Source organism: Sus scrofa, chromosome 3, assembly GCF_054392235.1.
Source record: "Sus scrofa isolate SSC_HxYL_T2T_F1_AM1 chromosome 3, Sscrofa_HxYL_maternal_Yorkshire_Landrace_v2.0, whole genome shotgun sequence".
Taxonomy (NCBI): Eukaryota; Metazoa; Chordata; class Mammalia; order Artiodactyla; family Suidae; genus Sus; species Sus scrofa.
The window spans coordinates 116,100,170-116,120,795 of NC_139385.1; the positions used below are offsets into that span (position 1 = coordinate 116,100,170).

Here is a 20,626-nt window from a genome sequence, read left to right on the forward strand (position 1 = left end):
CCTTTCACTTTCTTTTCTCCTTCTGGGTACACTATAAAGCAAGTATCAGTGTCCTTGATGTTGTCCCAGAGGTCTCTTAAACTGTCCTCATTCTTTTTCATTTTCAAACTGTTTCATTATTTTTTCTGTTCAGTGACAGTGGTTTCCACCACTGTCTTTCAGCTCCCTGATCCATTCTTCTGCATCATTTCGTCTACTACCGATTCCTTCTAGTGTCGTTTTCATTTCAGTTATTGTATTTTTCATCTCTGGTTGGGCTTTATGTGTTCTAACTCTTTGGTAAAAACTTCTAACTTCTCACTCTGTGTATCCATTCTCCTCCCGAGTTCTTTCATTAGCTTCATGATCATTACTTTGAACTCTTGCTCTGGCAGATTGCCTATCTCCACTACACTTCGTTCTTTTGAGGTTTTAACTTGTTCCTTCATCTGGAACATGTTCCTCTGCCACCTGATTTTGTCTAAGTTGCTATTTGTATCTGTATTTGTATATACTTGTATATGTATTTATATTTGTATATATTTGTATTTCTTCATATATGTATCTGTATATGTGGCAGGTTATATTTCTCTACCTTGCAGAAGTGGGCTCTGTAGGAGATGCCTATATGTCCCACCAGTGCACTCCCCTCTTGTCACCCAAGCCATATGCTCTAGGGGTTCCTCCTAAGGGGGCTGCAGTGGGTCCTTCTTTTGTGGTGAGCTATGTGGGCAATCTGAAAGTCTGGCTGGTTTCCAGGCCCTGTCTTGTGTGGGTGCTGCTGGTTGCTAGTTGGTAGGGCCTGTCACTAGGCAGCTGGCTGCAGAACCCTAGCGGGCCCTGGGGCAAGGGCTGGCTATGGGTCCAGGGTCAGGGTCCAGAAGACTCTGGGGCTATTGCCTGCCCCAGATGAATCACGTCCTGCAGTTAGTGCCAGACTACTCCAGGCAGAACCAGGTCCTTGGGTCTGGCTGCAGGGCCCAAGGATCCAAGAGCTAGTATCAGATGGCTGGGGTATATGTGTGTGTATGTTGATTCCTGACATAGCTGGGAATGGAGTCCGGGGGTGGCCAAAGCTTGTGTGGGCCGGCTAGTGGGCAGGGCTGGGCCTGCGCACTGGCGGGTGGAGCTGGATCATGGCCCTCTGGTGGGCCAGGCTGTGTGTAGCTGTGGGTCTAGAGGGCTCAGGAAGCCAGAGGCTGTGAGCTCAGGAAGTCTCCATGCAGCCTGTTTGCTGAAGGATGGGGCTGCATCCCGGCCCAATTACTTGTCTGGCCCGTGGCTCCCTGCCCTGGCACCTGCAGGCTGTTGTGCGGGGCCAGGGGGTGGGGGTCGGGGTGGGGTGGGGATCTGAGCGCTAATGAGCGAGAGGGAGGAGCCGGGTAATGACGCCCTGTGGCACCTGCCGCTTGCGGTAGAATGAGCTTAGAAGGAGCTCCCAAATATGGCTGCCCCCATACGCTGTGGAAGGACCCTGCCTCTCCAGGAGACGCTCCAAGACCGGCAGGTAGGGCTGGCCTCGGCTCCTGTCAAATTACTGCCTTTGCCCTGGGCCCGGGGGGCGGGGGGCGCGTGATATTTGTCATGCACCTTTAAGAGTGACGTTTCTCTTTCCCACCTACCGCAGTCCACTGGGACACCCCAGGCTAAGCCCCACTGGCGTTCAAAGCCAAACACCCTGGGGTCTTGTCCTCCCGGTACAGGACCTTCGGTCTGGGAGCCTGGTATGGGGCTCGGACCTCTCACCCCTGTGTGAGAACCTCTGCACTGTAATTATTCTCCAGCTAGTGGACCGCCCACGGGGGTGGGGGCGTCAGGGTGAGACTTGATTATAGGAGAGGCCGCTCCTCCTACCTGGCTTTATGTCTTCGCTTGCAGAAGATCTTTTCTGGTACTTTTGGTCTTTTTCATAGTCGGTTGTTCCGCAGATAGTGGTGGTTTGGCTGTGCTTGTGGCGGGGGGAGCTCAGGGTCCTGGCTACTCTGCCATCTTGCCCATCTCCTGACTGCCTTTTAATTGATGGCTGATTCAGCGGCTTTAAAAAACCACTGCACTTTCCTTTTTTTAAGTTACCCGTCAAAGCTACAAATGTAGCTGAAAACGGTACAAAGACCCCCCCCCCCCAACCCGCGCGCATTATAATTCTGCTTTTAGGGTAAAGGAATCTGAGGGGGAGGTAATTCTAGCCCAGATCATTCTTTCCTGAGCCCAGTGGGTTCATGGACCCACTAAGTGCACCACTAAGGTCATTACCCAGGTCTAAAATATGGGATTGGAATTGACCTAGCAGTTAACAGCAGTTGCAGGTGTTGTGGTCCCCTTCTTTCCCCATTTTAATTAATTCCCTGGTCCCTACTAAAACCAAATGGATGGTGGTTGGTAAGAGAGATCACTACAAACTTAACCAAATAGGAAGCCCAATTGCAGTTGTTGTGTTACATGTAGTATCTTTGTTAGAGGAGATTAACACAATTGTGGGTATGTGGTCTGTGGTTATTGATCTGCCAAATGTGTTTTCCATATTCATCAGGAAGATATGTCAGAAGCAGTTCCCAGGTACAATATTATATCATCAGGATCTGGCTCTGGAGCAATGCGATTTCTTCTTATCTCTGTCATAATATGGGTCAAATGGGACCTGGAATATTTATACATTCTATGGAACACCACATTGTTCTTTTATATTGATGGCATCAATATTTTTTATATATCAATATTTTATATCAATATATTATATATATAATATAATAATAAGCTACAAGTGGCGAGTACTCTGAAAGCCTTAGGAAGAGATGTGAGGTTCAGAGGGTAGGAGATAAACCCTGTAGATTCAGGGGCCCACCACATGCCTAAAGCAGCAGCAGGAAAACCTGGTAAACTTCCTCAGGTTTTGGTGAGCAACATACTTCGCACTTGGATATATTGCTCCAATCATTTGCTGAATGATTACAGAAAGCACTCTGTAGCATATCTAGACTGTGATACAAGCAGTCCTATGGCTTGGACAGACCACTTGGAAACTCCATAGTCCTGGAGTTATCAGTGGGAGAAAAGAATGTTGCACTGGAACCTGAGCCAAGCTACGACAGGAGAGCCTGAGAGTAGACGCCTAAGTTTGTGGAGTAAGTACCTGCCATCTGCAGCAGAGAACTATCTATTATTTGAAAATAAGATTCTGTCCTGCTACTGCCCCAGCTGACTCATTGATGCCATAACTGCCCATCATGAACTAAACACTAGTCGGATCCACCAAGGCGGGTCCATCAGTATTCTAATTTGGTGGGTCTTGAACTACATCTGGGAGTGGGATTGAGCAGGTATAGTGGGTACAGGGTAAACTACAGATGCCCCGAACAGAACAGAAATCCTGATTCCCATATCACCCATCACAGTTGCACCTGTACCTTTAATTTCGCTTATACCTAGGTCTTATGAAGCAGAGTGGGATTCCTTATAACTAACTGAAAGAGAAGGGAAAAATCCAAGCTTGATTCATTAATGGGTTTCTGTGGCATGTGAATATCAATATTGACTGTTGTGGATGTCAGCATACTACAACCCCATTCTGAGGTGGCTCTGAAGGACAATGGAGAGGGGAAATTCCCCCAGTGGACACAACTTTGGATATTTTCCTTGGTAGCCCACTTGATTTATAGAGAGAAATTGCCTGAAATAAGGATAAATAGGGACTGATGGGCAATGACAAAAGGGCTAAGCTGATTGATCATGTTCTGGAAGGAGCAAGATTAGCATATTGGGTATAGATAGGTCTGGGGAGGAGGCATGCAGATGGACCTATTGGGGTTGGTACAGAGTGTAATGATATTTGCATCACAGGTTAGTTAACACATACCAAGGAGATGCCCTTGTGGAAGAGGCACTGAATCACCAGAAGTGTGATTCAGCCAGATGATGCCAGCCATGAACAGGTTTTGAAGTTAGAGGGAAAAGAATTTCCTGATGGATCGGATATGCAGTATGACAGAGAATAGTCAAGGAGGACTCCTTGATTTTAGGCTGAGCAATTGGGAAAATGGACTTACCTTTCACTGAGATTGGGTGGCACCTATTTCTACATACTGATGAGGAGTTCCGTTTGGGGCATGCTGGTTTGAGATCTCTTTTGGACACACAAGTGGAGATGCTGGTAGGCATTTTGATAAACAAGTCTGAAGTGGAGGAGTGGAAGAGTCATGATTTGGTGGAACAATCGCAGGAATGGTCAGAGAAGTCTTGTCTGCTGAGTTGAGGAATGCAGGCCAAGGTCTTTCTCCTCCCTTGCGTTGTTCATGTGTCTCACGAGGGGTGGAGGTGTCAGGATGGTACGGTTTCTGACAGCTTTGGAAATCAGAGCCAATTTTGCAGAGTAGGAAAGATCGAGAGCTTGGGCATTCTTTCAGAGCCAGTGTATTGGAACTTCTAGTGCTCATTGGTTTTTGATACTCCTCTTTTTTTCGGGGCACACGGCAGATGACACTTTGCCTCATCCCTTGCTGTGAGGCAGGCTTATGTGATTAGTTATGGCCTTTGGGTTGTAAGATGGCTGTGGCTTCTCTGCTGAGGCATTTGATTACTGGCTTAGGTCTCTGACTCCCCAGTGCTCTCTTCCTCTGCTGTAGGGAGCATGGAACATGTAGAAATATATACCATAGACAGAAGGAGTCAGACCAGTGAATTGCCTCTGAGGACTTACAGCCCTGGATTTTACAGCAGGCTTTTGTGAGGGTTAAGCCACTGAGATTTGGGTGTTGCTTGTAATGCCAGCGTTGCGTGATCTATCCTGATTGACAGTCTGTTGGTGGAAGACCTGTGGTGGAAGTTTATGGAAATAAGGATCTGGTCTTTATGCCTGGTGTAGGGAGTCTAAGAACCAGACTTCTTCACGTCACCATTTTCCTCAGGCCTGTGAAGAACAAAGATATCTTCTCTCCTATAAATGTGCTATTCTTTTCAATTTTGATTTTGGTGTACACATTGTTTTTCAAGAATTTCTTCTTTTTTTTCCCTTTAGACTGCTATACAGGACCATAAGATTTATTGTGGTGAACAATAAATCTCTAAATATTTACAAACTAGATTTCACCAGTTTTAAATAACCAGACCCCTCAGTTGCTTAAAGATACCACCCAGAGTGAAAGTTTGCCTGCTGAACAGTTAAACAATTAAATCACAGATGGTTAATGGAGTTTCCAGTGTACCTAACTTTTATTAATGATAATATTGGATTTATGTTTTTAAGCTTGTCAGTTAGATTTCAAATATACTAGACACATCTCTGTCTCAGTCCTTTTTGCCCTTGGTGGGTTAGGCCTGAGAATAAAAATTTGTATGCATTTGGAGGAAGAAATAATTTATGATGCAGAGTTTTTACTTGTGTTCTGTCTTATGCTCACTTGTCATTTGTCTTCCTGTAATGCTGTGGGGGGAATATACCACTGAGGTTTGGATTAAATAAGTCAAGTATACAGCACTTTGTAGAGTTTGCATTAGATGTTTGGTGAATATTGGTCTGAATCCAATCTATATTAAAAAAAATCAGCAAAAGCCATAAAATAAATAACAACAACAACAAACTGTAGAAACAAAAAAGCTACCCAATACACTTTTGTTTAAAAACGAATTTTGGCACTAAGTTAAAAAAGAAAACTTAATATCACTTCGTTGTGCTAGTCTTCCAACACCAGCAGCTATGTTTTTCCTTGAAATCTATGAAATTAGCCAATTGATAATTAAAGAAAGCTCATTACCAAGCAAATAAAAAAAGCTATTCACCTTTGAAAGATGGCATTTTCATTATAGAGACGGCGGAAAAAGACTTAGGAAACTAATGAAAAAACATAAAATGCAAATTACTGCAGCTAATTGGTTGTGTCTTCAAACACATTCTGAATTATTAATTTATAAAAGAGTAAATCTTTCCCTTTAAATGTAAGATAAATATCCTCCCCTCATTGTTAGCATTAAAATTATAACATTTCATTCTTTTTTAGTGTAGTTGTATCAAAATTTCATTGAGATGATGAAGAGTAGAAGTCAGAAGTTCCTGTTGTGGCTCAGCAGGTTAAGAACCTAACATAGTGTCCATGAGGATGAGGGTTCGATCCCTGACCTTGCTTAGTAGGTTAAAGATCCTGTGTTGCCGCAAAATTCAGCGTAGGTTTCAGATGCAGTTTGGAACTGGTGCTGCTGTGGCTGAGGTGTAAGTCTACAGTTGCAGCTCTGATTTGACCTTTAGCCTGGGAACTTCCATATGCCACAGATATGGCTGTTTAAAAAAAAAAAAAAAAAGTGAAAATCAAAACTTCAGTTTCCTCCATGGTTCGAAACGCTTCTGTGAAATAGTTATGTGTTAAATTCCCAACATACAGTTAATAAAGAACAAAACTGAAGGCACACATTCTAGCCAGTAAATTCCAAGCAGGAATATCATATCTGGTTTGTTCACTGTGTCATACCAAGCATTTTTCGGTGTCTGGCACAGAGCCATTAAAATAGGTCTTATCAAGGTAATTAACAATTTCCAGCTTGACAAGTCAATAATAAGACCTCATCTTACTTGGTATTTGACACAGCTGACCATTCTCTACTTGAAATGGTTGCTTTTGGCTTCTGTAATATCACTTATTTTCTTCCTGCTTCACTCGATAGCTCTTCTCAATGTATGAGCTTCTTTGCTTCTTTCCAAGATTTCAAGGCCCTAGGTCTCTCTCTCTTTCATTCTCCCATTTGATTCTTTCATCTTAAATATCATCTGATGTTGAGACTCTAGATCTGAACTTTTCCCCGAGTCCAGACTTGTATATCTTAACAGTTACTGACTGGCTTGTAAGGTTGGGATTTGCTGCGGAAGAGCACAAGGAAAATTTGTGGTGTGATTCTATATCTTAATTATGCTGGTAGGGTGATGGTTACATGATCATACACGTTTGACAAACTCATTGAACTGCATTCTTAAAATGAAGGAATTTTTTTTTTTTTGCACAAAATGTTTGCACTAATTATTCTCCAATAAATCTGTTTTTAAAAACTGCCCAACTGTCTTCTCGCTACAATTAAGATAAAAATCAAAATATTTATTATTCTTGTTTCAGCCATATTAGTCTTTGGCGCTCAAAATAACTAAACTCATTCCCATTCCAGTGCTTTTACCATAAATCTTCTGTTTGCTTAGGTATTTCTTTCTTCAGGTATTTGAATGACTAACTACTTTTATTTCAGAAGCCAGTCTCTCAGAGAGTTTTTTCCTGTCTTTGGTTTCTAAAATAGATCATCTCTCTCCTTCAAGTCAAACTCTATCCCATTACCTTGTTTTAAGCACTTAGTACCCATCTTACTTATTTATTTGCTTCCTTATTTATTTTCCCCTTCTCCTCACCAGCCTGCAAGTATCTGGAGGAAATGGAAACTCATTTGGGTTCATGGGCATATTATAGTGGTAGAATAAAATTTATTGAATGAGTGAATAAATAGGTGAATAACAGGAACTTAATAAATGTGTGTTGACTGGTTGACTGAACCCTGAAACACATTGTAAACACTACCCCTTCATGTTTAACTAAAGCATCATGGTGAAAAGAATGTGGATCAATGATGCTAATGGCATATGTACCTAAAACATACACATCCATCAACATGCGTTTATTAAGGTCTTTCCATGTGAATGGCACTAAGCTGCATGTGGCAGTCATTTATTCTGAAGAAAACATTCTGTCAGTCATTTCTGCCCAATTGTTTAAACTTTCTCAAGTGAATAATTTTCAGGGAAAAGCTTCGGAGCTCACATTTCTGCAAGAAACCTGTGGTAGTGTGGAAGAAAGTTATTGTAGTCATCTTTTTTTCTTATGTATAGATTTTTGCTCTTAAGCCAGTTGTTAGGAGGATTTTATGGATATTTTTGCTAGATTTGAGAAATTCTGAAACCAAGTATTATTTTCTCTAATAAATCACTCTTGGTATAGTTAAAAAAAATATGCTTTGTTTTTGTAAATAAGTACATTTAAAAAAGATAACCATGAGCCAACTCTATTTTGAGGAACATAAAGGGTGGTCCTGCCTTGGATAGCTGAAATTACGAGTAACTGGGCAGTGAGTGATTACACAGTGAGAAACAGAACTCTTTTTTATGATAGCTGCAGTCTAGTCTGGAGTCTTGGACCTTACATTATTTATTTTTTGTTTTGTTTTTGATGGACATATTTGTCCAAACAAGTCAAGAAGACAAAAGCCTTTTCCTGAAGTACAGGGTTGTGTGGCACTGAGCTCCAATGACTCATTGCAGCAACATCACTCCTTTCTGGAAGAAGAGGGTAAGGTGGAAGCAGGTGAGGATAGAGTGTGGGAGGGAGAGAGTTCAGTGATGCTGACTGTTATCTCTGCTCCAGATCCTCCAACTCTCCTTCTCAAAAGTGAATCACTCAAACTTAGTGATAGAGACAATCAAAGGTGTTGGTAATTATGTCTTCTAAAGTAGCACCAGGTCAAGGAAAGTAACAGTAAGTCAGCAACTTCATGTATCAAATGATAATTGTCAGTGAGAGACTTCAAGTATCAAATCTTGATCTTAAATGTTTCCCTGTCATTTATATTGTACTGTTTTCTACAGAGGGTTTAGCTTCATTTTGTAACATCTGAAGAAAAACAAGTACATGGTTTCTGTTAATAATTAACATGTGATCCCGTGAAATTGATTAGCCTGTGTCAGTTTCCTTTTAAAGACATAATAACATGTACTGACGGTTTATGTTGAACCCTCAATAGTTAAAATTTTAAGATTCTGATGCTCAGTTTTCTTAGATCTGAATATTGTGGTGAAAGAGTAGTACTTTTGCTAACCTTCTAAGCAATCATCTCCTGTCCCCTGAACTCATAATTACCAAGATAAAAGGTGAAAAAAACTGAAACCCCTGCCACTATTTTCTAGAGCGCCCCCCCCCCCCCACCCCGAACATTCAAAAAAACCAAAAAGAGACACTAGCTTGTTAGGCTTCCTTTCTTGAGTTGGCATTGCTTATCCATTTGACTTTGTGACTTTGAAAGAGTTGCTTTCATTCTGCATATGTGAAGAAAGCATAGCATTATTTGAAAGTAACCAAAGTGACACTGCAGAATGAGAAGCATGAAAGTGTCCTATCCACTTTTTGTAAAAGAATAACTAGAGCGACAAGAGAAAGAAATAATAAAAATAGGCACTACTTGCTGTCCACCTGTAACCTGTCCAGTGTCAGAGCAGGGGCTTTTAAATAATCACATGTCATTTTTTACAATATGTAAAGTAAGTGCTACTGAGACATGTAATGGTTAGTTTCCTGTTCCTAGGATTAAATAGTTAGAAAATGACAGTATCTGAGCCAAGTGTCAGCTCAGTTACCTGAACCCTTACTTCAGGATACTAATATATGATGTACCTTGGTAAGCATATTTTCATCTCTTTTCTGGTCAGGTTCAGATTTTTTTTTTGGTCTTTTTAGGGCTGCACCACAGTATATCGAGGTTCCCAGGCTAGAGGTCAAATTGGAGCTGTAGTTGCTGGCCTTTGCCACAGCCACAGCTACCATGGGATCCAAGCTGTGTCTGTGACCTACACCACAGCTCATGGGCAATGCTGAATCCTTAACCCACTGAATGAGGCCAGGGACTGAACCTGCATCCTCATGGATCTAGCGAGATTCATTTCTGCTGAGCCACAACAGGAACGTCCAGATTTTTGTTGTTGTTGTTTTCTATTTTTTGCTTTTTAGGGCTGCACCTGCTGCATATGGAAGTTCTGAGGCTAGGGGTCAAATTGGAGCTACAGCTGCCAGCCTACATCACAGCCACAGCAATGTTAGATCTGAGCCATGTCTGCAATCTATACCACAGCTCACGGTAATGCAGGGTCCTTAACCCAGGGATGGAACCCATGTCCTTATGGATACTAGTTGGGTTGGTTACCACTGAGCCATGATGGGAATACCTGGGTTCAGATTTGTGTCTTTGTTTTAGATAACCTTGCCTAGGGTTGTCTTTAGTGTCTTAAACCATTCTTATCCTGTGCTGTATTTCACGGGGCTGCTCCCTTCCCCATATCAGGGCCCTCATTACTAATTGCAAAAAAATGGCCACCCTTTGGGTCTACACTATCTTGAAATTCAGTTGATACACTGCTCCCTAACCTATAGAAACAATGCAGCTCTTTCTCTCCTATACTTTCTTTCTCTTATCTCCTGGCATCTAGCATATACCACCCTGAGAGTGATTTCTTTTTGGGTTTCATGGTCCTAAAGATATCTTTTTCTGAATCTGAGCTCACTGTTGGCATCCTTGTGCATCTCATGTTCAACACTCTACCTGCCTACTGGGCTGGGGGGAATGTTGTGAAGGGAGAGGCTTTCCTAGGTTGGACCAGAGCTGAAAATGAATGGTTTCTATCACAGCTCTTGTAGGATAGAGCTAAAATCCTTATTTGAATGTATACCTCTTGCTTCTGTGCTTTGAACATTTTATGTCCATAAATTGTGGAAGCTACACAGTGAACATAGATTTTAAAATGGTGCATACCATCCAAACTGGGTTGTCTATAATGTTGCAATAAAAAAATCTGTTACTAAATATTTCTGAGTCTTTCCTCTCATTGATAAAAATTAAAACCTGAACCCCCCTGAGACACATACCATAACGAAAATAAGTATCTAAGGCATCTGAATAATCAAGATTAAATACAAGTTGCTACAGTGTATTGTATTTTACTTTTCTGAAAGTCAGATCTTCTGAAAGATCTGACTTTTGATAAATGTCATCAGATGTTTTACTAATCCTAGTTCAATTTAACAAATATTTTTAGACTATCTGCTATCTACTTTAGTCAAAGCTGGCATTATAAAGTAAGTATAAAACAGTTTCTCCACTCAACAAATTTGCAGTGTAATTAGAATATACTGATAGATAGGTGTAGGTATGTGTGCATATGTGTTTATTTAAAACCATTGGATAAAATACAACATAATATATGGTTATGTTTGAAAATATGGTGTTTAGATAGTAAATATCCTAGGAAGTCACAATGCAGAAAGCATTTTGAACAGTTTCTTCAATGTGCTAGTCCTTCTAATCCTTTCATCTTAGCCATGAAGTTTTGACTCAGTTTGGAAAAAAAAAATAATATCCTCAACAAAACAATTTTAAACCTGTGGCTTTTTGGTATCCACTGTTATTGCTTTTCTCTCCATGTAATAAAGGGGCAATGTGTTTCTTTATCCTCTTCTTACTCTGGAGTCACTGAGTCACTTTTTTACTGTCTTTTCTGTCTTCCTGCCAGTTGCATCTCATTTCTTATTTTGGTTTGTCTGACTGCATTCCAAAAGGCTGACCTAAAGTAAAATTATTTACTTTCCTGGGAAAAATAGTTGCTTTCCTCTTCTTATCACTTTGTTCTTCAGCTTCAAGTCTAAAGTTTAATTTTCTAATTGGTATGTATATATATATATGTATTATCAAGTACATATTTAAGAATGGTATAAGGTAATAAATACCTCTTCAAAAATATTTTTTTTTTACAATTTTCAATTTTAGAATTACAAGTTTCCGACATCCTAATATATGGCACAAAAGGACTGTTCCACAGAAAAGAAACTCATGGACTTGGAGAACAGACTTGTGGTTGCCAAGGGGGAGGGAGTGGGTTACACTGGGAGTCTGGGGTTAATAGATGCAAACTGTTGCACTTGGAGTGGATAAGCAATGAGATTCTCCTGTTTAGCACAGGGAACTATATCTAGTGACTTGTGATTGAACATGATGGAGGATAATGTGAGAAAAAGAATACACTGTATGTGTGTGTGTATATATATGTATATGACTGGATCACTTTGCTGTACAGTAGAAATTGACAGAGCACTGTAAACCAACTATAATGGAAAAAAAATTCATGTGTAACATATTTCTAAAAAAATCCATGGGGATATTTGACTCAAATCTGCAAATATTCAGAATGTGTACTGTAATAAAACCCCCAAAACTGCATCTTTAGATGAAAACCGTTACTTTTTTTGATGAAGTCACAAAACTCTATCTCATACTATATTTAATGCTTTTGTAAAGAGTAAAGTTTGGAGAAATAACCTAAAAATGTGCCTAGCTGGAATAATGGAAAACTGTGGTATATCATGAATCAATATAAATTTATTTTTGAGGAAAGCAAAATGACCAGGATGGACAGTGAAATGTTTCAAACACTATAAAATGTATTGAGTTCCAGAAACCAAACAATTTTGTATAAAATGTCCTTAGGATTGGTTTTCCCCAGGATAATAAAAGAGTGGGAAAATGCACTAAAATACAGAAAAAAATTATATTTTGAGAAAAATATTAAGTCAGAGAAATGATGCTGTCATAATTGACTCCATAAAGACTCGCAGAAAAGCAAACTTGAGATAATCAATATGAAGTTTAAAAGGGTGAATTCAAGCTATCCGTGGTCAATGAGAAACAACTGAGAAATTGTATCAAAAAGTTTGGGGAAAATCTCCGAATAAAGCTCCTAAAAACGAACTGCCAAGACACTGGCCTATATGAGTAAGATGAGGTTTTATAGGGTGCACCCTTATTTTTCCTTAATGTGGTTGTCTGATGGTCTATGTAACCTCCATGGCTCCATTCAAAGTAATCCCTCCAGGAAACCTAGGAGCTTCTACCTCTATTGAGGCTTGATCTTTTATTCTAATTTAGATTTTCTTGGTCTTGACATTTTTAATTAATATGTTGATATTATTGATTTTATTTCCAGAAAGCTGTTTCACATCTTTGTATGAATACATGCATAAGATATGGTGATGTATGGATTACAGTCTTAAGGATTAAATGGCTAGATCTCTCTGATGCCATTCAAGTTTTTTCTTCTCTAGAAATATAAACTAAGTGATAATTGTAAGTATAAAAACAATAATTATACCCAAACTATTCTTCGAGAATATAAAGTATACAATAGACTAACAGACTAATTGTTATCAATTAATCTAAGGATTTAAGGTAATAATTTTGAGGATAGGTTAAATTATCTTCCCTGGAATTTTTTGCCTCTGTTTGGGAGGAAGCTCCTCCTTAAAATTAGTTTTATGATGTCAGGCAATTTATTTAATCCATGCCCTCTTTTTTTTCTTATCTGAAAATAGGAAAATTAATGATACTTCATACGATTGTTCTGAGGATTAAATGAATTAATATTTTTGAAGTGGTTGGAATAGTGAGCAAGTATTTAAACATTATCTAAGTATTAGTATATCATTACTCATCACCCGGTTCAATACTGTCCCTCCAGCTTTGTCAGATAGGTTTTTAAACCTCTCCTTTATCCATTTGATTTCAATTACTGAATTTTCTTTTCATTCTTTCTTTTTTTTTTTTTTGTCTTTTTGCCATTTTTTGGGCCGCTCCAGTGGCATATGGAGGTTCCCAGGCTAGGGGGTGAATCAGAGCCATAGCTGCTGGCCTATGCCAGAGCCACAGCAACTTGGGATATGAGCCGCATCTGCAACCTACACCACACTCATGGCAACGCCGGATCCCCAACCCACTGAGCAAGGCCAGGGACCGAACCCACGACCTCATGGTTCCAAGTCAGATTCGTTAACCACTCAGCCATGACAGGAACTCCCTTGAATTTTTCTTTTGTTGAAATTTTATTTATTTATTGGCCATACCTGGGACATGTGGAAGTTCCTGGGTCAGGGACTGAACCCATGCTGCAGTGGTGACCCAAGTGGCTGCAGTGACAATGCTGGATCTTTAACCTGCTGTGCTACAAGAGAACACCCTTTATTTTTGAATTTCATTGTTTATTTGTTTTGTTTTTTGCTTGTTGCTCATATTTTCAAAACAAAAAATTTCCTTAGAAGTATTAGATGCAATTGTTTTATATTTTAGGTTCATTAAAAGCCTTAAGTCTGATAGTACTGGAATTTAAATTCTTGGCTTGAGCAGTTTGGAATTATTCAGGAAGAATGGATTTAGGCTGGGAACTCAGACAAGGGCTGATTTTTGGTTGAGAATTTTCAAGGAAATTTTTCTTTTTGTTCTTCTTCATCCAGTGCCAAGGCTCAGGATAGGAGTGTTTGACTTAATATTATTTGGAACTGAGAGTAGGCACAGACTTATTTCAACTTCACTCTTTTTCTGAGGTCTGAGGATATAATGCTTTTTTTTTTCTTTTTAGGGCATATGGAGGTTCCCAGGCTAGGGGTTGAATTGGAGCTGCAGCCACTGGCCTACACCACAACCACAGCAACGTGGGATCTGAGCTGCATCCACAACCTACATCACAGCTCAGGGCAACACTGGATCCTTAACCCACTGAGCAAGGCCAGGGATCGAACCTGCCTAGTCAGGTTCGTTAACTGCTGAACCACGAATGGAACTCCTATAATTCTTTTTATTTTTTTTATTTTCCCACTGTACAGCAAGGGGGTCAGGTTATCCTTACATGTATAAATTACAATTACATTTTTTCCCCCACCCTTTGTTCTGTTGCAACATGAGTATCTAGACATAGTTCTCAATGCTATTCAGCAGGATCTCCTTGTAAATCTATTCTAAGTTGTGTTTGATTCTTTATATACAGCTCTTCTTTAAACAGGTGTCTTATCGCATTTTGGTGGACTTCTCTCTCCTGAGCTCTGGGAGGGCTTATAAAAATTCAAATCTCAAGTGCCCCTGTATTCAGCAAATGTCCTTAGAGCTTCAGTTGACTATCTTATTTTTTCCTTCCTAATTCTTGAAGTTATCCTTAAATTTATTTCTTTTCTTTTTAAACAATTGAGGTAAGAACACTGAACATGAGATCAAGCCTCTTAAGTTTTTACGTTTGCATTTTTGACTATAGGCACTCTACTGTAGAGCAGCTCTCTAGAACTGATTGACCTGGCATGACTGAAACTTCCTACCTGTTGAACAACTACTCACCATTTCCCCTCTTTGCCTGGCAACCCACTATTCTACTGTCTACTTCCGTGAATGTGGCTATTTTAGATATCTTGTGTAAGTGGAATCATGCAGTACTTATTCTTTGGTGATTGGCTTTTTTCACTTAGCATAATTCCCTCCAGGTTCATCCATGTTGTTCCATATGGCAGAATTTCCTCCATTTTAAAGGCTGAATAATATTCAATTATATAAATATACACATTTTCTTTCTCCTCTTACCCATTGATGGATGTTTGGGATGTTTCCCATTTTGGCTACTGTGAATATTGCTGCAGTAAACATGAGAATTGTAGATATCTCCTGAAGGTTCTTATTTCAGCTCTTTTGAGTATATACCCAGAAGTGGGATGTCTAGCTCATGTGTTAGTTTTCCTTTTAATTATTTGAAGAAACTCCGTACTCTTTTCCATAGTGGCTCCACCATTTTATATTCTCACCAACGGTGTTCCAAATTCTCCATATTCTTGTCAATACGTTTTGTCTTTTGTTTTTTGACAATAGCCATTCTAATAGGTGTGAGGTGATATTGAGGTTTGATTTGCATATGCCCGTGTATTTGTAGTGTTAAAAATCTTGTTATGTACCTGTTGGCTACTTGTGTATCTTTGGTGGCATGTCTATGCAAGTTTTTGCTCATTTAAAAATACTGAGTTGGAGAACACACCCTCACACCATGCACAAAAATAAACTCCAAATGGCTGAAAGACTTAAATATTCGACAGGACACCATCAAACTCCTAGAAGAAAACATAGGCAAAACACTCTCTGACATCAACATCATGAATATTTTCTCAGGTCAGTCTCCCAAAGCAATAGAAATTAGAGCAAAAATAAACCCATGGGACCTCATCAAACTGAAAAGCTTTTACACAGCAAAGGAAACCTAAAAGAAAACAGAAAGACAACTTACAGAATGGGAGAAAACAGTTTCAAATGATGCAACGGACAAGGGCTTAATCTCTAGAATATATAAACAACTTATACAACCCAACAGCAAAAAAGCCAATCAATCAATGGAAAAATGGGCAAAAGACCTGAATAGACATTTCTCCAAAGAAGATATACAGATGGCCAACAAACACATGAAAAAATGCTCAACATCTCTGATTATAAGAGGAATGCAAATCAAAACTACCATGAGATATCACCTCACACCAGTCAGAATGGCCATCATTAATAAATCCACAAATAACAAGTGCTGGAGGGGCTGTGGAGAAAAGGGAACCCTCCTGCACTGTTGGTGGGAATGTCAACTGGTACAGCCACTATGGAGAACAGTTTGGAGATACCTTAGAAATCTATACATAGAACTTCCATATGACCCCGCAATCCCACTCTTGGGCATCTATCCAGACAAAACTCTACTTAAAAGAGACACGTGCACCCGCATGTTCATTGCAGCACTATTCACAATAGCCAGGACATGGAAACAACCCAAATGTCCATCGACAGATGATTGGATTCGGAAGATGGGGTATATCTACACAATGGAATACTACTCAGCCATAAAAAAAGAATGACATAATGCCATTTGCAGCAACATGGATGGAACTAGAGAATCTCATCCTGAGTGAAATGAGCCAGAAAGACAAAGACAAATACCATATGATATCACTTATAACTGGACTCTAATATCCAGCACAAATGAACATCCCCTCAGAAAAGAAAATCATGGACTTGGAGAAGAGACTTGTGGCTGCCTGATGGGAGGCGGGGGGGGAGGGAGTGGGAGGAATCCGGAGCTTGGGCTTGTCAGACACAACTTAGAATAGATTTACAAGGAGATCCTGCTGAATAGCATTGAGAACTATGTCTAGATACTCATGATGCAACAGAAGAAAGGGTGGGGGAAAAATATAATTGTAATGTATACATGTAAGGATAACCTGACCCCCTTGCTGTACAGTGGGAAAATAAAAAATAAGAGCTTTAAAAATGGTGATCATTTCACAATAAATACAAATATTGAATCATTATGTTGTAAACCTGAAACTAGTATCATGTTATATGTCAATTGCATCTCAATGAAAAAAATGATAGGCATCAGTGGTTTTCATGAAACAAGAATATAGCTTTTCCAAGTAACTGCTGACAAAGAGACATTACTCATTTGAATGTAAATTCTGATGTGATAATGTTCATCAGAATACTGATTTTTGGATTCGTTAACCACTGCGCCATGACGGGAACTCCCAAATGTTATATATTTTAAACATGCGTAACTGTTTGTTAAAATGACTTTTCAAGGTAAAGGAAACAATATAAAATTTCAAAATTTGGTCACTCTGAGAGGTGAGGAAAGCAGGGGATGGTATAAAGAGCACTTAGACACTGAACGAGAGTCGTTCTAGTTCACATGTGTTTGTTGTATTATTTAAAAATAAATATGTGGGTTTCATTTCTGGCAGAACAGCATAAAGAGCTCTGGGGACTCACCCCTCCCCCACTCCTCAGAAAAAACTTGTGAAAAACTAGGTAAAAGAAAAATTATTTAAACTCTTTGGAAATGGTCCTGAGAGCATATAGCAAATTATTTGTTCCATATATCTGATAAGGGGTTAAGATGCAAAATATGTAAGGAATCCATACAACTCAGCTTTTTGATTTTGTTTTTTTAGCTTTTTAGGGCCACATCTGCAGCATATGGAAGTTCCAGGATAGGGATCAAATTGGAGCTGCAGCTGCTGGCACAGTAACTCAGGAGCCAAGCCACATCTGTGACGTACAACACAGCCCATGGCAATACTGGATCCTTAATCCACTGAGCAAGGCCGCAGATCCAGCCCACATCCTCATGGATACTAGTTGGGTTCTTAACCCTCTGAGCCACAATAGGAACTCCCAACTCAGTATTTTAAATTTTTTTTACTTTTTGATTTTTTTTATTAATAATTTTTTTATTTTCCCACTGTACAGCAAGGGGATCAGGTTATCCTTACATGTATACATTACAATTATATTTTCCCCCCACCCTTTCCTCTGTTGCAACATGAGTATCTAGACAAAGTTCTCAATGCTATTCAGCAGGATCTCCTTGTAAATCTATTCTAAGTTGTGTCTGACAAGCCCAAGCTCCGGATTCCTCCCACTCCCTCCCCCTCCCCTTCCCATCAGGCAGCCACAAGTCTCTTCTCCAAGTCCATGATTTTCTTTTCTGAGGGGATGTTCATTTGTGCTGGATATTAGAGTCCAGTTATAAGTGATATCATATGGTATTTGTCTTTGTCTTTCTGGCTCATTTCACTCAGGATGAGATTCTCTAGTTCCATCCATGTTGCTGCAAATGGCATTATGTCATTCTTTTTTTATGGCTGAGTAGTATTCCATTGTGTAGATATACCCCATCTTCCGAATCCAATCATCTGTCGATGGACATTTGGGTTGTTTCCATGTCCTGGCTATTGTGAATAGTGCTGCAATGAACATGCGGGTGCACGTGTCTCTTTTAAGTAGAGTTTTGTCTGGATAGATGCCCAAGAGTGGGATTGCGGGGTCATATGGAAGTTCTATGTATAGATTTCTAAGGTATCTCCAAACTGTTCTCCATAGTGGCTGTACCAGTTGACATTCCCACCAACAGTGCAGGAGGGTTCCCTTTTCTCCACAGCCCCTCCAGCACTTGTTATTTGTGGATTTATTAATGATGGCCATTCTGACTGGTGTGAGGTGATATCTCATGGTAGTTTTGATTTGCATTCCTCTTATAATCAGCGATGTTGAGCATTTTTTCATGTGTTTGTTGGCCATCCCAAAGAGATTCTAATCCAGTAGGTACAGAATGAGACATGAGAGTTTACATTTTTCCCAAGCACCCCTCTCTGAGAGGATTTAAGTAGTTCTTAAAATTTAGTCTATTTTCTCTTCTCCTGCAAAAAATGCTTAACTTTCCTTGATTTGTGATGTCTTCTAGAGGTTTTATGAAAATCAATTTTTAAAAATTAATCACTGTCACGAATAATACTTTTGAAACCCTGGATTTAGAATTGCATTTCAACAGAGCAGCGTAGCTGCTAAGCAGTTATATAATATTTTCTTTGCTTTGGAAATGGCACCTAACAGAAGAGCTAGCTGTGTGGAATATCCACTTGTTACCAGGATTGGTGGAGTAACATTTATAGCCAGTAGTACTGGTCAGGCTAAACAGTTCTTTGAAGCAAAGGACACTAGAAAAGCTCAAAAACCATAGCCACCTCATGTGAAAAAGCTGATTGACAGACAGACTGTCCCTAATATTCCTAGATTTAGGCAGTGAGGAGTTGATGTATAAGATGGTGCTAATAGGGAGACAGGGTTCAGAAAATCAGCGTTTTATATGCTGCCTTAAGGATTTTATCTTTACCTTGATTGGAGTAAGATGCCACTGGAGGATTTCCCATTGTGGCTGAGCAAATTAACCCGATGTTGCCTCTTTGAGAATGAAGTTTCGACTCCTGGCCTTTCTCAGTGGGTTAAGGATCCAGCATTGCTTTGAGCTATGGTGTAGGTCACAGACATGGCTTGGATCTGGTGTTGCTGTGGCTGTGGTGTAGGCCTACAGCTGCAGCTCTGATTCGACCCCTAGCCCAGGAACTTCCATATGCTGCAAGTGCGGTTATAAAGAAAAAAGATGCCACTGAAGAGTTTTGGATATAGTGATAGCGTGGGGACAGAAGGTCGCATGATTTCAGACGTATACTTTGGAAAGCTCACTTTGGCTGTGTGTGGTGAGTAAAATGAGTGTAGTGTTCACTTGTGCGTCTGGTTGAAGGAGACTGTTTGGGAGGTTGTTATTGAAGACAAGGAGAGATAGACTGTTGTTTGAATCAGAATAGTGGCTGTAGAGATGAAATTTGATCCCAAAGATCATTATAGTTTATGATGAAGTGAGCTTGTAATTGTCTTGGATATAGGAAATGAGGGAAAAAAGATAAGTTCAAACCAGGTTCCTGACTACTCCTTCTGGGTGAATGGAGGTGCTCTTGCTGAGGAATGGAATGATGCTAAGAGAAGGCCACTTTAGAGCTGAAAGATAGTGACCTACACAGACAAGTCCCATCTTGTGGTTTTCTTCCTTTAGTGGATGGATGGCTAAGGAATGTCTTTCTAGTATATTTCACATTTATTAATCTCTCTTATCAGACACTTATCCCCGTGTGGATGACGGTATGATGCTGACAGTTTGTATCTCCTGAAGAGAGAGTGCCCTCCCTCCCTCTCTCTCACCCTGGTGCCCAGTCCAAACTTCCAAGGGAATGTATTCATTGGCCCAACTTGCTAGGATGGCTGTCCTTGGGCTAATCTATAGTGTCCATGTAAGAGCTAGCAGCTCCTTTGGGGACCATGAGAATGGAACAGGATAAGAAGAATTAGAGGATGATGGGCATATTTTATAGCAAATATCCATGATGTGCTTTTTGGAAAAGCAGAAAAAATAATGCATTCTCCACAGGCCAATGCTGGTTTGGGAATGTTTGCTCCTCTTGTTTTGGGTGGACTATAAGCAATCATCACACCTTCCTTAGTACTAAGACCTTCCCTTATAGTACTTGAATAAGCACTATGAAGTACTCATTTTGTGTACTGAAGTCTGGGATAAATTGTACTTTCTGGGTTATGGCACATAAAACAGTTTACCTTCCTATATTATAATTTCCCTTCTTCAGTTCTCTATCCCTACAAAGAAAAAGAAGCTTGGGTATAGGACATATGGTATAAT

General features: G+C 39.8%; 1 long non-coding RNA gene across 3 annotated transcripts in view; it reads left to right on the forward strand.

Moving 5' to 3' along the window:
* The first annotated feature begins 904 nt into the window (after positions 1 to 904).
* Positions 905 to 20,626, forward strand: part of LOC106509856 (uncharacterized) — a 967,706-nt gene continuing 947,984 nt past the window's right edge. For 2 of the 3 annotated variants that reach the window (XR_014842304.1, XR_014842305.1), the window contains exon 1: positions 1,181 to 1,486. This is a non-coding gene — a long non-coding RNA (uncharacterized LOC106509856). Of the gene's footprint in view, positions 1,487 to 20,626 lie in introns of all 3 variants that reach the window. The other variant, XR_014842303.1, reaches the window with a different exon arrangement.